Source organism: Carcharodon carcharias, chromosome 1 (assembly GCF_017639515.1).
Source record: "Carcharodon carcharias isolate sCarCar2 chromosome 1, sCarCar2.pri, whole genome shotgun sequence".
Classification (NCBI taxonomy): domain Eukaryota; kingdom Metazoa; phylum Chordata; class Chondrichthyes; order Lamniformes; family Lamnidae; genus Carcharodon; species Carcharodon carcharias.
In genome coordinates, this window is record NC_054467.1 from 32952849 (window position 1) to 32974165 (window position 21317).

Consider the following 21317-nt stretch of genomic DNA (forward strand, 5'->3'; position numbering starts at 1 on the left):
AAGTAAAAAATACAGTTCTGTTGAAGAATCATGAGGACTCGAAACGTCAACATTGTTCTTCTCCGCCGATGCTGCCAGACCTGCTGAGTTTTTCCAGGTAATTCTGTTTTTGTTTTATACTTTAAACTATCCATTTCGCTCCAAGACAGAATAGAGTTGGAGATCTAAAGGATAACAAAATAGCATTTCCACCTGGATACAAGGCCCATGTAATTTGCATGGCTATGGAGATAGGCTTTGAGAGGGGCAAGAGTCCATTGGAAGCGATTGTAGGATTGGCTTACAAGATGTTCCTTAAAATATCACTGAGCCTCACAAACAGGTCCAGTCCACCAGAATCCGAGAGAGAAAGGGAACCAAGAGAAAGAGGCTGCCATTCGCTATTGCTCACCACACAAGTATGTGGGTCTCAGTTGAAAATACTGAGTTTGTGAGGACTTAAACAAGACTGAAAGATTTGCCTAGCTTTGACTAGAGGGGGAATCTTGAGGATATCCTTATGGATATCCTTATGTAAAATCAATTCAGGAGCCAGAATTTTTCCCTCATCGGGCAGGCTCGGCCAGTCGGGAAGCCATGATTTCACGCAGGCGGGCCAAGTAAGGCCTGCCCAGTGGGCATCATGAGCAACGGCACTCAGCGCTGCCTGTGCAGGCAGGGGGAGGAGGGGGATTCAGGCCTAGCACGCCGTCCGAAAGAGCGCATCAATCTCCTTGAGGCACGGAGCTGCCTCAGGGAGATTGAAGCGCCTTTTTAAAAAAATGTAAAGACATTAAAAATTTAATAAAACATGTTCCCTCATGTGACTCTGTCGCATGAGCTGGGGCGTGTTTGTAATTCAAAAATAAAGTTTTTATTTTATCTGTATTTGCTTTACAGAAACCTCATCCTGCTCGTGGATGAGGTTTCCTAAAAAATGTAAAGGTTGCTTGGCCTTTTCGTCTGCCCAGCAACCGTCAGGTTGGACGGGCAGCGTAAATTTCAAGTTCATTAGATTGTTAACGGCCTTAATAGGCCTTTTAATTATCGGCAGGCGCACAACCGACTCCGGCACGCACCCGCTGAACGAAACAGCATGACACTGCGCGACGTCGGGACACACGTCTGATGTCAGCGCATGTCATTTTACACTCGGGCATGTCACGTGCATGCCCAGCATAATATTCTGGCCAGGGATTAGAAGTTATCTGGCTGGTAAAGGAAAAGAAGCAAAGCAAACACTCAGGGGCTAAGAAGCACTTCAGATGGGTTCCAGGAGAATAGAGTCACTACTTAAGGGAGAGAGTAAAGTATAATCTTAGAGGATGATTTTAAGTTGCATTAGAGCATTAACAAGAGAATTTTTCTGTAGTTTAGAGTATAGGTTGCCTACAAAATACTTATGGTTTGCTTGTACAATAAAAGTCTTAAAACTTGAAATATTGCCATTCAATTCCTTTAATTTGGCCACTGAGAATTTAAATTTATTTTTACAAGATATTGGGGCAGAATTTTCCCCCCGTCGGTGGGGGGGTTTAGGAATGGGCGTGTGGATTGTATTGGGTATTAGCCAATTATTCTATAATAGACATTAGTGTAGTTCAATGTAAAATTGCTCATTTTGTTGCAAATAACCTGCCAATTAAGGCCCGCCCAGTGTGACGTCCTCAAGGAAGCGCTATGCGTTCCCTGTGCAGGTGGAGGGGTATTCCCTGAGCCGAGAGCCCATGAAAGAGTGCACTCATCTCCCTGAGGCTAAGTGCTGCCTTAGGGAGATCAGCTCCTGTCTGAAAAAGTTTTAAAAACAGAAGAAATAAATTTCCCTGACATGTTCCCTCATGTGACACTGTCACATGACAATTTTATTAAAAATTTAAAAACCTACACGAAACCTCATCCCACCCGTGGATGAGGTTTCATGCTTTTTCTTAAGCCCACCAGGGCTCCCGGCCTGCCCGCCAACTTTAAGGTTGGGCAGACAGATCCATTAGTTACTTTAACTACTTTGTCAGTGGCCTCAATTGGCCATTGACAGGTTGGCAGGCGCACAGCTGATTCTGCTGAGCCCCCGCCCACCTGAAAATTGAAATTGGGTGGGGTGACATGGGGAGCTCCGCCCGACATCATCCCGTGTCATTTTACGAGTCGGCAAACGGCCCCCCTGCCCCCGCTCACCGACCGGGAAATCCTGGCCTTGGTCTCTACAGGGGTCATAACAGCAAATATAGGAAAGTTCCAAAATGCTTGCATTGGATCAGCAGCCAGAAGAAATAATGCAGCATCTAACCCGTAAGGAATTCATAATCCCTTTAAATAGCGTTGGTGGGAGCTCCTTCAAGCTGTTTAGTATCGAGTTCAATTTTTCGAGGTTGAGTGGGTGTGGCTGGAACATGGCATTTGGAAATTGTAATGCTGGAGTCAAACCAACATTGCACACTCACTGATGTCGTCAGGCACAGAGCGTAATCACAGATCGCAATGTGAAATGAATGTATCATAAATGGAATGGAAAGTTGAGATTTTGATGTGAGTGGGAATTCACTGCAGAGGTGGAAGGAGGAGCTCCATTTGCCTTTATCACTTGCTAAGCTTGAAAGAGTAAGTATTTCAAACTAGGAGCTTATAATTAATGCGGTATTAAATTAATACTTTAAACTAATTAAATCAGTTTTTAAAAACTTCTAAGCTAAAACAGGTGAATTAATTATATAAAATATTCATTAATTAAATATATAAAACAAGGTTAAATAAAGGTGGCAGAGCAGGAGGTGTGCTGCATCAGCAGCATGTGGGAGTTTGTGGAGATCAGCGTGAGCCCAGATATTTGCACTAACTGTTTACAACTCAAGGAATTTCAGCTCAGAATTGTTGGTGCCGGAAAATGATTTTAGGTGTGTTCACAAAAGACTTCTGTCCCACAAAATATCATAAGAACAATGCCATAACTTCAATTGTCAAAGAATGTGCAGATGCCTTCCTGACTAGAATAAGGTGTCATGAAACTATACCTCTTTATTTTTGAAATATGATTTTTAAAACCATCTACTGGCTGGAAATTCTGTAACTTGGAATGAAGCAGAGCAAAGTACTTTAAAATGCGAGGCCACCTTCCAAGGTAAAGGTGAGAAATGCAATTGAGATCGCCCCTACCCACGCCAAGGGAGTGTGAAGAGAGATATTTCTTATAATTTACAGACATCAAAACTCATCACTATCTAAGGAGGATATTAAAAATGCAAAGTTCTGGACTTTAATCAGCTGTAATCTTATTAAGACAATGGGGAACTGCTAACCAGCCATGATATACAATCTGCACTCCACCCAAGACATTTAAACACCATCTTTCTATTTTTAGACTTTACTTACCTCTCACGAATCTCCCTGAGACAGCTCTTTGCCTCAGGGAGCAGAAAGAGTAAGTATTTCAAAGTCTTTCGCGCGCATGTGTGAAAGAGCGCACTTTGACAGATGGGGAATTACCCCCCCCCCAACAGGAAGCACATAGCGCTTCCTGTCAGTCAGGCTGCTAGGCGGGCCTGAATTGGCCCGCCCACTCAAAATGGTGGTGGGCCCTGTTTCGGTGCTGGGGGTCGGCTGTCCACCCGCTGCTGAGCCAGTGGGGCCCACACGCCATCCGAGGGCAAAATTCTGCCCAATGACTGCAGTAGACAATGTAAATGAATTCCTCTGGAATATACAGCTAGCAGGATTTTAAGAACTTGTTTGCCAAGCCAGAGGTAGAGCTTATCAGAGGAAAGATTTTTTTTTTAAAAGACTTCATTACAAAATTTACCAACAAACCGAAATCGCATAAGAATTTCAACACCTTCTACATCTGGCCGCACCCAAAGAACCAGCTAACTTAACTCGGCCACAACGTTTAACAATCAACACCTCAAGAACAAGCAAATGACATCTAACCACATATTCTTTTAACTTTTTATTTGGACTTTAACTTTCCCTACTTCTGATACCTGTGTGTGTGTGACAGCGTGTCTTTTGTGAATTTTCCCTCAGGTTTAGTGGCTAATAAACTTCGTTTGATTGGCTCCTTATTGTTCACTGCGTAGATAGCAAAAAAAATACATTTGGATTCAGAAAAAGCACCCACATGGAAAATAAATTGAAAAACCTTTGCTGTGGCCAACTAAGGAGGCAGAATAGAGGGGATTCAGTTCACTCCTCCTTGCCTGGTCGTAACAAAGGCAATGCAAAATGGATTGAGCTATTAGCTCTGATATCATTCACCCAAGGGTGTTCAAGGTTATAGGGTTGTGCTCTGCTAGCCTCTTGATCATATATGTAACAGCTCACAGTGGTGTGGGATGGTTGCCATGGGCTGCAGAGACGTACCTGTGGTTCTACTATCTAAAAACAAAGAAGTCAGAAGCAGAAAATTACAGGCACACTAACTTGACTTCAGTTTTAGGAAATTTGTGGTTCTGCATGGGGACTGATTACGAGTTCTGAAGAGATCAGTGTTAGGTCCATTAACCTTCACCAGTGGTCTGTATGAAGGCATCAAGAGAACTGAAAGTTTGCAGAGGCTACACAGATTCGAGAATGTTAGGAATTCATATGAGAAAAGTAGATTATAAATAGGTCTAGGTATGTTTGGACAATGTGCCTGATCTAGCAGAGGTCATTTAATGTAGATAAATTAAGTTTTATGTATGTGAATAGGGACATCTCCACACACATTTATGTTATCTAGGAAGTCAGATACTACTATAATCAAACACAAAACAAAAAATACTACATTGTCTTCATATAGGGTCTTGGTTTGGTCTCATTTAAAATAGTGTGTCCAGTTTTGGTTCCCTGACATGGTAGGAGATATACGGGTCCTGGAAAAGGTCAGAGAGGCACCCCATCAGCCTACTCTCAATCATCAGCAAAGTTATGAAAGAACCTGCTAACAATGCTATCAAACAGCATTGTTCATCAATACTCACCAATGTTCAGTTTGAATTCTGCCAGGACCACCCCAAGCATCATTATAACCTTGGTCCAAACATGGACACAGGAGCTGAATTCCAGAGGCAAGGTGAGAGGGACTGCACTTGATATCAGGGCAGCATTTAACCTGTTGTGGCATCAAGGTGCCTGATTAAATGGAATTCAATGGGAATTGGACGAAATGCTCCTTAAGGATATAAGAACATAAGAAATAGGAGCAGGAGTAGCTCATATGGCCCATGAACCTGTTCTGCCATTCAAGACTTTCAAGGTTGATCTGCCTCAACTCTACTTTCCCACCCACTTCCCAGTTCCCTTGGCACCATGAGAGACCAAAACCCTGTTTATCTCAGTTAAGAAGAATGAGAGGTGACCTTACAGTGTTCTGAAGGAGCTTGACAGGTTAGACACCGAGAGATTGCCTCCCCTGGCTGGGGAATCTAGAACGCAGGGGAATAGTCTCAGGATAAAGGGTCGAGATTCTGTATTAGTGGGGAGGGAGTGTAGTATATTGCCAGGTCTGAACATTTAGTTATGTTGCCTTCTTTTGCTGCTCTTTGGTGAGGTGTAAATAAAGTTAGTTCAATAGCGTGAGTCCACATGTTCATCTTTTCTCAGTGCAATACCCAACAGGCACCATCCTGCCCCCAAGACATTTTGCTGGAGGTAGGTATGGAGGTGAAACGGCTACCTGCTCACAGGCAGCATATAGGTCATAATGACACTTTAAAGATCAATTAAGTCCAAATGTCAAAGGGCAACTGGATTATTCCTGCAGCGTCGGGAAAACGGTAGATGCCTGGGGGCACCACATGGCGGCAGATCGGCGGCCTGTGCTCCAAGTTATCCGTGAGCAACCCTTAACCTCTCCCATGTCTCCCTAGCCACAGCTGCGGCCACTGGCCATTCTTTGGAGGGCTTCTTCCTCCACAATGATGGCCCAGCAGCTGTGGCCATTCCTTCAAATTTGCTGACTGGGCACCTTAAGATAGAGGTGCCTTCTCCGGCCCTCCAGCCATTAACTGGCCAATTCAAGCAAAATCACTATCAGCTGACCACTCCTGATACAATGCAGGTTCAAGAACCCCATTTGACACTAACATCAGGATCCCACCCAAAGTGCAAAATCCTGCCCACATCACTTTTATGGTGATTAGACCTAAACCATTTATCTCTTTTTGTGTCGCTACTTCATCTATCTTATTACAAATGCTTTGTGCATTCAGATAAAGAACCTTTAATTTTTTTACCGCTATTCTTTGCATGGACCTTATTTGCTGATGCTGTATACAGTCAAACTCTCAATCACTTCCTCTCCCACTGTTGCATCATGGCTGCAGTATGTACCATCTACCAGATGCACTGCAGAATCTTACCAAGGCTTCTTCAACAGCACCTTACAAACCCACGACTTATACTACCTATCTTTGCGTCATCATCAAATTTAGCAATCATACATTCGGTCCCTTCATCCAAGTCATTGATATAAATTGTAAATAACTGAGGGCCCAGCACTGATTCCTGTGGCACTCCACGTATCACATCTTGCCAACCTGAAAAAGATGCATTTATCTCTCCTCTCTGCTTCCAGTGAGCTAACCAATCCTCTTTCCATGCTAATATGTTAGCCCACATCATAAGCTCTTATTTTGCATAATAACCTTAGACGTGGCACCTTGTCAAATGTCTTCTGGAAATCTAAGTACAGCACGTCTACAGGTTCTCCTTTATCCATGTTGCTTGTTACTTCCTAAAAGAACTCTAATAAATTAGTGAAACATAATTTCCCTTTCAAAAAACCATGTTGACTTTGTTTGATTGCATTGAGAATTTCTAAATGCCCTGCAATAGCCTCCTTAATAATAGATTCCAGCAATTTCCCTACAACGCATGTCAAGCTGTAGTTTCCTGATTTCTGTTTCCTTCCCTTCTTGAATAGAGAATCACATTCACTATTTTCCAATCTAAAAGGGACATTTCCTGAATCTAGGGAATTTTGGAAAATTAAAACCAATGCACCTACTATTTCAGCAGACATGTCTTTTAAGGCCCTAGGATGAAATCCATCAGGACCCGGGGACTTGTCAGATTTTAATTCTAATAATTTTCTTAGTACCCTTTCCCTGGTGATTGTAATCAATTTAAGTTCCTCCCTCCCGTTCAACTCCTGATTCACAAATATTTCTGGGATGTTGTGTCCTCTACAATGAAGGCAGATGCAAAATATCTGTTTCGTTCATCCACCATTTCCTTATTTTCCATTATTAATTCCCCATTCTCATTCTCTAAGGGACCAACGTTCACTTCACTTACACTTTTCCTTTTTAAATACCTGTAGAAACTCTCATTATCTGGTTTTATATTTCTAGCTAGCTTTCTCTCTTGGTCTAACTTCTCCCTCATTAATATTTTAGTCATTCTTTACTGTTCTTTATATTCTGTTCAATCTTCTGAACTGCCACATCTTTGTGGAATGATATGCTTTTTCTTTCAATGTAATACTATCTTGAACTTCTTTAGTTAGCCATGGATAGTGGGTCCTTCCCTTAGAGTCTTTCTTTCTCGCTGGCAAGTGGAGAGTATTCCATCACACTGCTGATATCTCTTTAAATGTCTGCAACTGCATCTCTAATTTCCTAGTTCACTTTAGCCTGCTCTGTCTTCATGCCCTCATAATTGCCCTTGTTTAAATTTAAAACACTAGTCTTAGATCCACTCCTGTCTCCCTCAAATTGAATGTGAAATTCAATCATATTATAATCACCACTAGCTAGGGGCACCTTCATTATGAGATCATTATTTAAACCTGTCTCATTGCACATTACCAGATCTAGTATAGCCTGCTGTCTGGTTAGTGCTAAAACATACTGCTCCAAAAAACTGTTCCAAAACACTCTACAAACTCATAGATTTTATAGAAGTGTTCAAATTCATGAGGGGGTCTGGACAAAGTTGGTTGGAAGAAACTGTTCTTATTGGTGGAAGGATCGAGGATTAAAGGTCACTGATTTAAAGTGATGAAAAGCAACAGTGACATTAAAAAAAAAGCTTTTTTCATCAGCAAGTGGTTAGGATCTGGAATACCTTGCCTGAGGACATGGTGGAGGCAGATTCAATCATGGCTTTCAAAAGGGAATTGGACAATTGTCTGAAGATTTTAAAAATTGCAGAGTTACAGGGAAAAGGTTGGAGAGTGGGGCTAGCTGAGTTGCTCTCACAGAGAGTCGGCGCAGACACAATAAACCAAATAGCCTCCTCTGTATTGGAACCATTCTGAGATTCTATGGGCAGAACGTTAAGCTTGGCGGGCGGGCGCACACCCGACCCGGCTGAGCATAAAATTACGCACGATGACTTTGGACAAGGGTCCCAACGTCATCGCGCTGTCCTGCGATATTTTGTTTGGCGGGCACACTGCAGACAATTAAAAAGGCCTGTTAAGGTCCTTAAAAAGGTAATTAAATTCAAATTTATGTTGCCCATCCAGCCTTATGGTTAGTGCACAGGCAAAAAGGCCAAGCAGCCTTTGCACTTTTTAGGAAACCTCATCAACAGGCGGGATCGGGGGGGAGAGGTTTCCTAAAGCAAATAAAAATCAAATAAAAAATTTACGCTTAAATTAAAAACATGTCTCTGCTCATGTGACAGTCACATGGGGGTTTTATGACATTTCTATTTTCTTCAGTTTTTTTTAAAAACAGCGCTTCATCTCCATGAGCAACTGTGCGCTTCAGGGAGATTATGAGGCGCTCTCTCGCAAGCATGAGCTAAGTTCACGCTTGGCTCGCTCACCCTCCTCCCCCACCCGCACAGGAGTGCTGAGCGCTGCTGTTCATGTCTCACGTTGGGCGGGCCATAATTGGCCTGCCAGCGTGAAATCGCAGTGCAGTGCCGATCAGGGGCAGCAGTCAGCTTCGCGACTGCGCCTGCCGAGCCCAGTCGCCAAGGGCAAAATTCTATATGTGCTCCAAGTCATCATGCTCTCCTGGAACTTGTTTGATCAACTTTGGGCATTAGAGATGGATGGGCTTAATGGGTCAGTCAGCATCTTTTCCAGGATTGTATTTTCATACGTTTGCAATGTGCGCTGAATTAACATTTATATCCCTGAAGTGCAACAATAATGCTCTAAATGATTGTGCCATTGAATTTCCCCCCTCACCAATTCCACAACTGTGCATTCCATCTTGAAATCACTGCAACAAATGTCACAGGTATATGGATAATATTTCTGCTTCTTACTTTGGGCAAATGGATTGCAAATGTTTCAACATGTTGATTTGGTCAACTAAATCATATTAGAATCAAGATGCATCTAATGATGGTCACAGTGCAGTAGAAATGACTGTGACTAACCCAGGCTAATATAAATATTCCCAATATTCTTCAAAATTACATAAGAATTAAAAGGCCTTTGGTGTGACTAAGGATTTCAATCATTGGTCAGTGACTTAACAAAATCCTACTTGACCCAGAGATGAGATTTCTTCTCCACATTTTTCAACATCAATAAGACCACCACTGCAACATTTATCCTCTCTAATTCGACTCCTTCCCCAAATGTCACTATTACTTCAAGGTTCAACATCTTTAAAACTCTGCACAGCTTCTGTGCTTCCATCTTCCACAATTGCTACATACACAAACTGCCACACACTCAAAATACCACTGTCTGTGTCCTTTCCTGCTAAAAATCCATTACTCCGATCCTCATCCTCTGACAATGACTCCCCAACTTCCTACAAGTCATTTTCAAGATACTTATCCTTCCTGCAGGCTTCCACCCTTTGGAAATTCCTCTTTCTAAATTTCTTCTGCTTGCTTTTTCCCTTCACGCTTCCAAAACCTTTTAAGGGCTTTTCACGTCAACAGTTCTCATAGCCACTCCTCAACTCTATTTTTTTTTCCCATACGGTGTCCCTTTCAGTCCTTGATCTGTAAAGCACCCCAGAATGACTTTCTGACATGCAGAGCACAACATAATTGTAGGTTGTTGTTGCTGCCGGTCTAGCGATTTAAATAAATATATTTGTCTAAATAGCTTCTGTAAAAACTCCACCTGAAAATACTGCATAATTAAATTCTCAACAGTTCTTCCCCTGTAAATAATATTTGCCTGTGGTGCAAATCTTAACTACTACTGCTGCCAAAATCCAGACCCATGCCCTCGAGTAAAGTTTATAACAAGATTTTGCTCAGAGCCCTCATTGACAACAACACCTAAAGGGCTATTGAAAAATTTAGCCAACTGGACAACTGAATTGCATTTTCAGGAGAAGTAAACTTGCCAGCTTTAGCATGCTTCTTGAGACCAGTTGATGGAAAGTATTTTGCTCAAGTGGCTTATTGGAGTGAAGGTGCTTTTTTTATCCCCCATCCAGTGCTTGCATTGTCAAATTTCTTTAAAAAATAAATAATTAAGGTGCTTTAAATATTGAAAACAATAATCCCAGAGAAGTCATCACGGAAGTTCACCATGTAAAAACAACGAGATTCATTATATGGAGAGAGAAGCTAAGTGTCACACACCCCGAGTCACTATTGCGCATTTCACAATGGCTACTTATATAAGGTACTAATCTTGAATTAGACGGCCTATGCAACATCCACTGAAAATGTCACATGGTGTAGGAGGAAAAAGGACGGGGCAACAAGAAAACAAAAAATAATGGCAGAAGCAAAATAGACACTACAATGATGTTAACAGGTCAATCGTTTATTTTCTGTTTCCACATTTTTCCACCATTCTTTTCTCCTGAATGAACTCTCATTGTGGGGTATGATTCTACAACCACAGTAGTCTTAAAGTCATCTGCTTGGCTACAAGCCACCTTCAGTGTTGTACTTGGAGGTGACTACTCAATGATCATGGACTTAACATCAAAGCTTGCCTTGGCTTGCTGAATTAAAGGATAAGGTGTCAAAATGGCTGACTGAAAGTTACTTTTGATGCAAATCCACTTCAAAGTGAGTTTTCACATTGTTAGAGAAGGAGGTTCACAGACAATAACTGAATGGTTAAGCGACAGACATGATGCTGCTGGTTGGTGGCAGTAAATCTGCGCGAACATGGCCTAGGCCAATGGTCATTCAGTGATGGGTGTTTCAAACTGCAGCATCAAATGGTAACAACTTGGATGACTGAGCAATTCTATTTGATGTTCATTCTGCACACCCCATGAGGAGAGGGTTGGAAAAGATGGCCAACATGTTACCAGGCTTTTAAAAAACCAGGCTTGTTAACCATACCTAAGAGAGCTCCTTGGACACCATGGTTGTGAGATAAGTGAAAATATGAACTAACAACGGTTGCACAAAATATCAGAATTCTTCTTGACAGGCAAGCTAAAGAATAACCAGAGAATAGTGTGAGATGCATGAGAGCTAGTAGCTTGCTGTAGCAACCAATATTGCTACAATGAATAAGGACAGGCCTACTGGAGATCAACAATTAGAATAAGATGTGGCTGGCAATATTTTATTCTAGTGCAACTAAGCAAAAGAGGTGTCACATACTACAGGTGTAGTATTTGTCTAACTTCACAATAATATCATTGTAAATTGCATCAATGAATGTCTGAGATCTGTGAGATTGCCATTGAAACAGTAGCACTGTCTCATCATTATTAAGGCCACGCACAGCGGAGAATGCTGGACCAATTCCCATACCATATGTTTCAAGATACTTCTGGCAATCCAATCATGTTGTTGCAAAACTGTTTCGAAGTCTATTAGGTGCTAAGATGTGAAGCAACTTAATGACCCAAATATCAAGTAGGAGCTGTGTAGTCCTATCACTGCAGGGTTTTTGTCAAGTGTATCGCCTTCAAATGATGCCAAGAGCAAGTGGACAGCACTGCATACTAATATAAAGGCATTGTTGATACAATCAGCCTATTCACAGATTCCAATTCTGCTGCAAAGAAAATATCCCACAAAATGTTAGCTCTCTGATTCATGCTAAATTGCAGAAAATCAAAGATCATTGATGGCATTAAAAAGTTAATAATATCCAATGCTTTGCAAAACATTCTCCGGTACAGTAAAGAACATAGACACCTATCAGAACTGCACAAGAATGCTACTTTGTTTATGGGCAAAACTGAAATCAAGCAGAGATGTCAGAGTATTTAGAGAACTATTGATTAGGCTGCCATCAATATGGATGAAGTCCTTGGCAGAGTCATTATAGCAATATGAAATTGATTCCCATAATTGCATGGAATAGTGAAGGCATCAAGTTAATGAAGCAAGCCTCCAGAAATTGAAGGAATCTACAAGTTCAGCAAAAAAGACCAAATGGAGAGATGGTAATGCTCCATGAGAATGCAATAACTATTATCATCTCCAAGCAAAAGAGACAGAAGAGTGATTCTGGCAATTAATCGGGAATTTTATTGCTTTTGATGGGGAAATACATGCAAGTATCCTTCTCACATGCCTCAAGATGTCACTGACTCAACCATTTTAGACGCACAATGACTTCAGAGGAAACTGTAGCTCCGCTGGTTTTAATCATTCCCCCGATTCAGAAGAAATGTGTGCAGTGGCACAAGGTCCTCCACATGATCTCCATTGTCTTGACGAACATTTTTGACATATTCAATTGACCAAATCTGTGGAAATTGCTGTCCAAATTTGATTAGCTTGTATTTTGTGGCAGCTCTAAGATAAAATGCTTGATAGAGTGGGTTCTCATGGAATGCTATCCTTGCCATTTGTCATCAGGCCATTGGAGTGAAACTCACAGAAAAGATAATTGTTTCAAGGTCACGTGTTATGTTTGGAAAAGATTGCTAGCTGTTGTGAAGTGGGATTCAGGTTTATAGAAATATTGAGCAACACTTCTTGATTTCTATATCAGGGAAATTCAGTGAAGAAAATTGCTGTTCCTTAATGCAGGTGGTATGGGAAGTGAGTCCCAGACTGATGATTATACATGGACTCTGCAAGGGGCTAATTTTAACGTATTGAAAAGCCTTTTCTTGCTCGTTCTCAATTTTCTCAGCAAAAGTGTGTGCTGGCATCATTGTGAATTGCAAACACTACACCTGCAGTACATGCCATCTTTTCTGTTTGGTTACTCTAGAACAAGATGTGGCCAGCCACATCTTTCACTAATTGTTGATTTCCAGTCAGCCTATTCTTACTCATTGTAGCAATACGGAGCAAAAATGTAGAAAGAGAAAGTTAAAAGATTGTTATAGTGAACCAGCTATTATTAGCTAGTGGTTGTTAGCGAGCTTAGCTCTTATACACCTCATACAGTTCTCTGGTCATTCCTTAGCTTGCCTGTCAAGATGAGTTCTGATATTTTGTGCAACCATTGTTAGTTCATATTTTCATCTATTACACAACCATGGTGTACAGAGAAGCCTATCAGCTATGTTAACAAGCCTGGATTTTTAAAAGCCTGGTAATGTTAGGCCACCTTTTCCAGCACTCTCCTCAATCGGTTAGCAGAATGAGCATCAAATAGAGCTGCTCAGTCATTCAAGTTGTTACCAATTGATGCTGAAGATTTACTGCTCCAGACAGCATTATCATGCCTGTTGCTTCATAGCAACATTAAACACAGCAGAGACCAGGGAGCACACAATAATTTCCACTGGAAAATACTTTAATCTGGGTAGACTGCAAGCCTGATCCAAGACAAAAGGGAGGTCATATGTGAAGTTTTCTTTGCAGATGACTGCTCCAGAGATACACACTCAGAAGGATCAGCAGCTCACTGCAGACTGATTTGCTACAGTGGAAAACAACTATGACCTTATTAAACCTGAAAAAAAGATAGGTCATGTATCAACCAGCTTCAGGGAAACACTATACCAAACCCACAGTCACATTGGCAAAACTCAAATAAATATTGTCATCCAGTTCATCTAATGACTAACACCTTGCCAATTGATGTACTACTATAGCACTTTGTCAGATAATGCACTAATACTCTGGTTCAGGTGGTAGCACTCCTACCTCTGAAACAGAAGGTTGTGATTTTAAGCCTCAATTCAGGACTGGAGCAAAAAAATCCAAGCTAACATTTAAGATTAGTGCTGAGAGGTATGTCATTCGTTGAATGAAAAGTTAAACAAAGTCAAACGTCTGATTTCTATGGTAGTTTGTGTGGATGTTAAAAATTCCATGGATCTTTGGAAAAAGGGTAAGCTGTCCTGTGTCCTGGACAACATTATTCCCTTAGCCAAAAACCACTGAAAATCAAATTAAATTAATTGCTCTTTCATCTTTTTTTGTGGGGCGGTACTGTATATAGAATAGCTGCCCCCATTCACCTGCAATGAATTGTTTGTAGACATTTCTGATAAGGTGCTATATAAGCACAAGTTATTTCTTATTTAATAAACATTAAAGTGCCTCCTCATAACTGAAAAACTAACTCAATATTTAGAAGACTTAAAAGGGGGGCCTGGAACTAACAGGTGAATCAAGCTCATAGCACAGCTGAAGGTGTTTTTTTCCCACCCCCAACACCCTCCCCCAATATGGATGAGAAATTGGACAGGTTACCACCATCAGTTGATAGTTTGGTAAGTTTCACCTCCAGCATCTGCTACAGACGAGGTGATAGTGTCATGAAACTCATTGATCTGTGTGTCTCTGGGTGATAAATCAGCAGTCTGTGGAGATTGTAATATAAGGTGCAGAATGTTCCAAAGCTTGCTACATTGGTTCCTGCCTAGTAACAGGGGCGGGACCCTCTGGGAGTATTTTGATAGGTTCCCAAATTAGTTCAAGTGTCAGTGAATAGCTCTTCTTGAGGCAGTCAGTTTCAGGAGTGTGGGGAGCAGGAGGAAGAAGCTCCATTCAATCCAAGTGCTGCTGTCAGCTCTGAGGAGCTGTAAAGAAGACTCAGAGGAAGCCTAGATAATCAAGGAGGGCTCAGGGGAAGCTCCAGTAATCAAACAGAAGAAGCCCAGAAATCTGAGGAGGCAGCCGATGGTTGGTGACTCCTTACGGCAGGTGTTTGGAGCAGTGGTGTTCTGCTTGGCATGGCCATAAATCTGAAAGTGTGCTTGTAAGGTAGTGTTTGAGTGTACTCGGGAATCCAGAGAGAAGGAACCTTGGATGGCAAGACTGAAATCCTGTGAAGTGGACCATTGTTAAAGCCGTCTGAGTGGGAGCAACTTTTGGAGAGGATTCCAAGGAGAGTTCTTTGAAGGTGAAGCTGGGAATCTCCTGTGAGGCAGAGTTTTAACAAGATTGTTTAACTTGGTGCTTACAGAAGTTTGAGTGGGTTCTTCAGAAATCAATGGACTCTGTCTTGGTTGTATTTGTCATTTACCCTCTAGTGTTTGTCTGTTAATTCACATGAACCTCATACTCATCCTGCTATAAGATACATATTGTAAATTGTTTTATCTTTCTGAACCTGTATAGTAGTTTGCCTTTGTTTGGTAAAAACCCATAGAATCTTTTGGCTTTATTCCAAAGCAGGTGTTCTGAATCTCAACCTTTATCTACTTTAAACAAAATGTTATTTGTCCCTAACCGGATCTCCGGGTCTAGCCAGGGATCATAACAAGTGAGAACTGCTGAAATCCCTGTTCTCTTCCCAACTGTATGCAATCAGTAAACCTTTGAGAGGAAGACATATGTGTTTTTAAACGCCTGACTATGTGAACAATTTGAATAACCAGCAGCAAGCACTTCATGAGTTTAGATAAAGAGGATTGTTTATTTACATGGTCACCCCCAAGTCTAACGCTACGGCATTAATTCACAAAGTCACACACATAACGCAATCAAGGAAAATACAATAGAAAAGAATACTGCGCTTTAACAGGTCATAAGCAAAAGAATATTTACCAATTCACATTATGTCTTGTCCTGGAAAACACAAGTTGCAGGCCTGATGAAAAAGATATCTTCACTCCTGAAGTGTAGTTAAGGTAAGTCCAACAGCCAAAAACGTCTGCCAAAGTCATTTCAGGATTCCCTCGTAGGGACAATGTTATGGCCTCCGGCTCTTTTAAGGCATAGGTGTTACTGGCTTGTTGCTGCTGTCTCTTACTTTCTGCAATCAGCATTTAAAGGTTACAAAGGAGCAAACATGGTTGCCTTATCATGTGACCCTTCACAATTGCAGTTCCTCTTCCAAAAATGGTCATGGTCTTGGGTTGGTTAGCCACATCCTAGTTTATTGTTTGAAGACAATTATCCTGAGGGGGTTAAAACAATCACCTTTTTTTCAAATCATATAATTTGCGATTGTGTTTTGATGCTATCAGGGTGTGTGTAGTTGCCACCTTTTTGCTTGGGATGTCTCCTTTTGTCTCTGTTAGACAGAGTCCATTTTTGAATACAGAAGCCTGGTCATCTGACCTTCAGTAGCCATCTTTGTAACACATTGACTTTTCCTCTATAAAGTGGACAATTTCAAAGAGTCCACACTGAATAAAGCATGAGTCTTAAAAGTTAGGAATATGACATGCCTTCACTGGGCATGACACATCTGAAGAAAATGATCACTGGCAAGATCCTCAATTATGGCAAAACCATGGACATTGATGAGGCCATGTTGATACAAGCAGAGCTGCTCTGGTCAGGGGTCCAGAATATCAAAAAAAATCCTTTACAAGTTGGAGCAGAGGTACATAAATTGGGTGGGTAATCAAAGACATACAGGAACATGCTGTAGCACAGCCTTGAGCTTTCAAACATTGTTGACAGCTGGGCAAATCTTGCAGCTGACCACATGTGAAAAACAATACATAGCCTCTTCAAACGCCAAACACTGATCTCCTGAAGAAGCGGCAACGACAAGAACATCAATAACAGCAGCCTGTTGAATCCAGATGACTGCTTGCGTCTCTGAAATGTGACAGGCAGATTGTCTCAGTTATACTTCAACAGTTATCAGCACGATCTTCAAGGCTGGCTTGCATTCCAACAAGGATTGTTATTTTGGAAAGAAAGGATTGCTAACACTAGTCCTCCAGTCCTTACCCAAAGAGTCATTCGTCATATTTGAGCTCGGATTTCGAGTGTTGGTCAGCTGGTATGACATCACCATTAAAGTTAATCACGATTTCTTAAACATTAACACCAAATAATTTTCCGGAAAAGTGCATGAATGGAGAACAGGGTGGGATTTACAGGCTTCCCCATGGTGAGTTTGGTGAGGGTGCATTTAATCAGGCAGGAGGGTGGCGGGTGGGGACCTTGCTGCCTTCCTGCCTCCACCCCGTTTAAGTCCATGGTGGGAAGGCCATGCAGGAAGCACGACAAGCAAAATCTTACAGGGATTTAAAGACCTGGCTGAGGGACCCAGCATCAGGAAAGGGGGCTGGGACCCGCAGAGAGCCACTCTGCCCTTCTGCTGACCCTCCTGCACCACAACCTCCCTCCAATTATCCCTCAACTATCGCCTGGGATTCAGCAATGGTCCTAGGCCTTGGGTGGGTGTAGCTCCAGCAGCAGTCACTGTGTCCCCACTGGTGCTGCCATTCAACAGCGATGCCAGCCTCTGATTGGCTGTTAGCTCTCAATGGGCAGGACTTCCACCCCCAGGATCCTTGATCCCAGGTTAGAACTGCGACTGTCCAGTTAAGTGCCTGAGTGGCACTTAATTCTTGGGCCTTCCCTAAAAATGGTAGTGCAGGGCTCTCACAGGTGAGACACCCATTGCCTCCATTAAACCCATCCCCAGAAGCAGACATATTCATTGACTTTTCTACTCCCCAGCCCAAAGGGGTTGAAGACAATTGTCAGGACCAAAATGATGCATGGATAAACAGTTAATTCTTATCAGAATAACATCTGGGAGTTTCTAGCCTGCATGGCTTAGTACAGCAGGTGTGACTGTAAAAATTCTATTTATCCAGGAAATACATTATCCTTTGTGTTTTTACTCCTGAAGAAGAATGCCTGAAAAATTACTTTTCATTAGTGCTCAGTAGTGCCAACTGTCATCAATGAAAAACATTTTATGTAATACTTAATGCCATTTGCTGCAAAAGTATTTCTGCGCAATCGGTTCCAGTTCATATGGTTCCAAAATAATAAATGTTCAGAAGAAAGTTACAGTAGTGGTTTCTTGGAGCAGTTCGGAACGATACTAGGTTGATCATAATTCCCAAAGTTACCCAAGTACTGCAGAAGTTAATCCACTACCTTGAATTAGAATTTTAGCTCGAGTTAAGCAAGCACCCTCAGATCAAAATGAACCTCATCCATCAAATCCAAAACTTCCATTAACTTATAAGATTGCTGTCTGTTCTCCCTCAGTAACAAGTTACACACGTAGTTCCACTGTATAAACATTAAACATTTATTTCCTTCAGAAAGCTTTGTTCGGACTTCACCTGACAGAACCTTTCAGTTTAAGCCAGGTGCTTGAATCACCACTTTTGTTAAGGCTTCATCTGTCACATTAACATGCTGCTTGTAGTTGATCCCTGTATAAATAAAGTAGATGCCTTCTCTAACGTAGAAGCTATCATACTCAACCACAATGCAGCTTTATCCCTATCAACCCGATGTGCAGAATCTTCAGTCCGGCATTCAAGGGCGGGCCCAGCTCGCCGGCACATAAGATGACGCGCAGTAACGTCGAGCATGCGTCCCAATGTCACTGCGCGTCATTCCGATCTTCGGTTCGGCGGGCGTGCACCAAAGTCGGCTGCGCACCTGCTGGACTGTCAAAGGCCTGTTAAGGCCATGAATGAACTTATGAAAGTACTTGCCAGGGCTGCCCGTCCAGCCTTAAGGTAAAGGATACCAGGCGGCCTTCGCATGAGGGGACATGTCTGAGTAATTTTATTCTTTCTTTTTTCCAATGTTTTATTATGAAATTAAAATCTCCCTGAGGCAGCTCTGTGCCTCGGGGAGATTTCTGCGCTCGCCTGACTCTCCCTGTTCCCCCTGCACGCACAGGGGGTGCTGAGCACTTCCAGGTGTGCATCCCCTGTGCCCACTCCCAACCAGCCCGCCCGCCCGACGGGGAGAAAATTCTTTCATATGTAGAGGCAAGTGATCATTTTTAAAGGATATTAACCTTCAGCCTTTTTAACATCGTAAAAATGAAAAAAGTTCATTTTGATACAAATTCCTCCATTCAGGCATCTGATCTTGTCAAAAAGACCAAAGGAAATGAATAAAAGTGGTATACAAACATACATGCTTTGACAGGACCAAAAGAAGTACGATATAATTCATAATATATCACAAGCCTTTTCTCCCTGGCTCTCAATCTTAACACAATGGTCCTATTATGTGGGTTGATTCAGACTGAATATAGCAAGAGAATATCAGTAAATGTTTCGAGTCCGAATGACTCTTCATCAGTTCTGATGAAGTCATTTGGACTCGAAACGTTAACTGTATTCCTCTCCGCAGATGCTGTCAGACCTGCTGAGTTTTTCCAGGTATTTTTATTTTTGTTTTGGATTTCCAGCATCCGCATTTACTTTTATATAAGAGAATATCAGCGCCTGATGAAGGGTTTTTCAACAGCAACCTGCATTCACATAGAGCTTTTTATGCAGCAAAATGTTCCAAGGGAATTCATAGGTGTGTAAGACAAAAATTGACACCAAGCCAGCGCAGATGACTTTTTGGCTAGCCTAGATATGATGGGTAGAATAGGCATGTGGCAAAAAGCACTGATGGCTTAAGGAGTATCTTAAAGGAGGAGGAGAGGAAGAAAGATTTAGGGAAGGAATTTCAGGGCATGGGCATGTGTGATAGAAGTGTGTGATACACAAGAGGTCCGAGCAGGAGGAACGCAGTTTTCAACGGGTTATAGAGAAGGAGCAAAACCATGGAGGAATTTGAAAACAAGGATGAGAATTTTAAAATTGGGGCATGACAGCACCAAGAGCCAATGTAGGTCAATGAGCATGAGTCGTTGAGTGAATGGGACTTGATGCAAATTAGGATAAAGGCAGCAGATTTCTGGAAGAGCTGAAGGTCATGGAGGGTGCAAGATGGGAAGCTGGCCAGGTGAGCATTGCAATAATTGAGTCAATGATAATAAAAACATAAAAGTGAGGTTTTTGGCAGCAACTAGATTGAGGCAGGGGCAAGGTTGGGCGTTAATAGAGGTAGAAGTGGGTTGCCTTGATGATGCAAAGTATATGCGGTCAGACGATTAGTTCAGGGTACAAGCAGAATGTCAAAGTTGAGAACTGAAACTGAATCAGTCTGAAACAGTGACCATGGAGAGGGATATAATCCACAGTTAATGAACAGAGTTTGTGGTGGGGTCAGAAAACAATGGCTTCAATCTTCCCAATGTTTACCTGAAGGAAATTTAGACTGATCATAGAAACTTACTGCACGTAAGGAAGCCATTCAGCCTATCATATCTATGCTGGCCAACAAGTAGCCATCCAGCCTAATCCCAATTTCCAGCTCTTGGTCCCATAGCCTTGTAAGTTAAGCTATTTCAAGTGAATATCCAAGTGCTTTTTAAATGCAATGAGAATTCCTACATCTTACCATCCTTTCAGACAGTGAATTCCAGATTGCCACTACCATTTGGGTGAAAATATTTCTCCTTGAATTCCTTCTAAACCTTCTACCCTGACCCTAAATCTATGCTCCCTGGTTAATGGGCGTAGTTAGAGTGGATAGGAAGGCCCCCTTCCCCTTGGTTGAGGGGTCATTAACCCTCAACCAAGGGGAAAGGGCCTTCCTATCCACTCTAACTACACCCATCATAATTTTATGCACTTAGAGGAAGTTTGGGTTAGTAGACATGGGGAGGGGCAGTATGTGTCAGAAACAAGTGAATGGGCTGTCTCAATCTTAGGTGCAAAGATCGCCATGAATCCTTCTCATTTGCTGTTGGAAGTGAGGGTGGAGGGGTCATGGAGAGAGGTTTAAGGAGGTGGTTAGTCATTGAGAAAAGAAATGGGCAAGGTGATCACCTACAAAGAAAAATAAGACTTGAATATTGCCAAAAAGAGGGACATGTTGCAAAAGCTTTTCATCTTGCACTCATCAGGACAAACACAAGAATACCAAATTTCAAACAATCACAACTATTTATACTGCAGGAGGAAAGGGTGCTGATTGTTTGGTGGGTCAATGCTGATTGGCTGAGGCATTGCCATGGAGAAAGCATTGGGAACAATAGGCTATCCAAGATCCCTTTTAATTCAAAAACGGTGCAAGGTTTGAACATGTTCCTTCTATTTTCAGAAAACAGTTCTCTGCATGTGAATGTGTGTCACTTCTAGCAAGCATAAATGAGCCGTACTCAAAATGCCCATGCCTGGAAAACCTTAAACCTTAAACAAACATATGGAAGTGACACACATTCATCAGTGGATGATGCCAACTCAATCCACATTGTCTACCTGGACTTTCAGAAAACTTTTGATGAAGTATTTCATAGGAGGTTGCACTGCCAGATA

The 21317-nt window shown here is 41.9% G+C and overlaps 1 protein-coding gene and 1 long non-coding RNA gene across 3 annotated transcripts in view; both read right to left on the reverse strand.

The window, feature by feature from the left end:
* The window catches only part of inpp4b (inositol polyphosphate-4-phosphatase type II B), a 900896-nt gene that overhangs the window by 412737 nt on the left and 466842 nt on the right, over positions 1-21317 (reverse strand). The window lies entirely within an intron of this gene.
* On the reverse strand, positions 15612-18479 carry LOC121291847. The gene is made up of 2 exons (XR_005946099.1): positions 18261-18479; positions 15612-16767 (listed from the first exon to the last, which is right to left on the reverse strand). It is a non-coding gene; the product is annotated as an uncharacterized LOC121291847 (long non-coding RNA).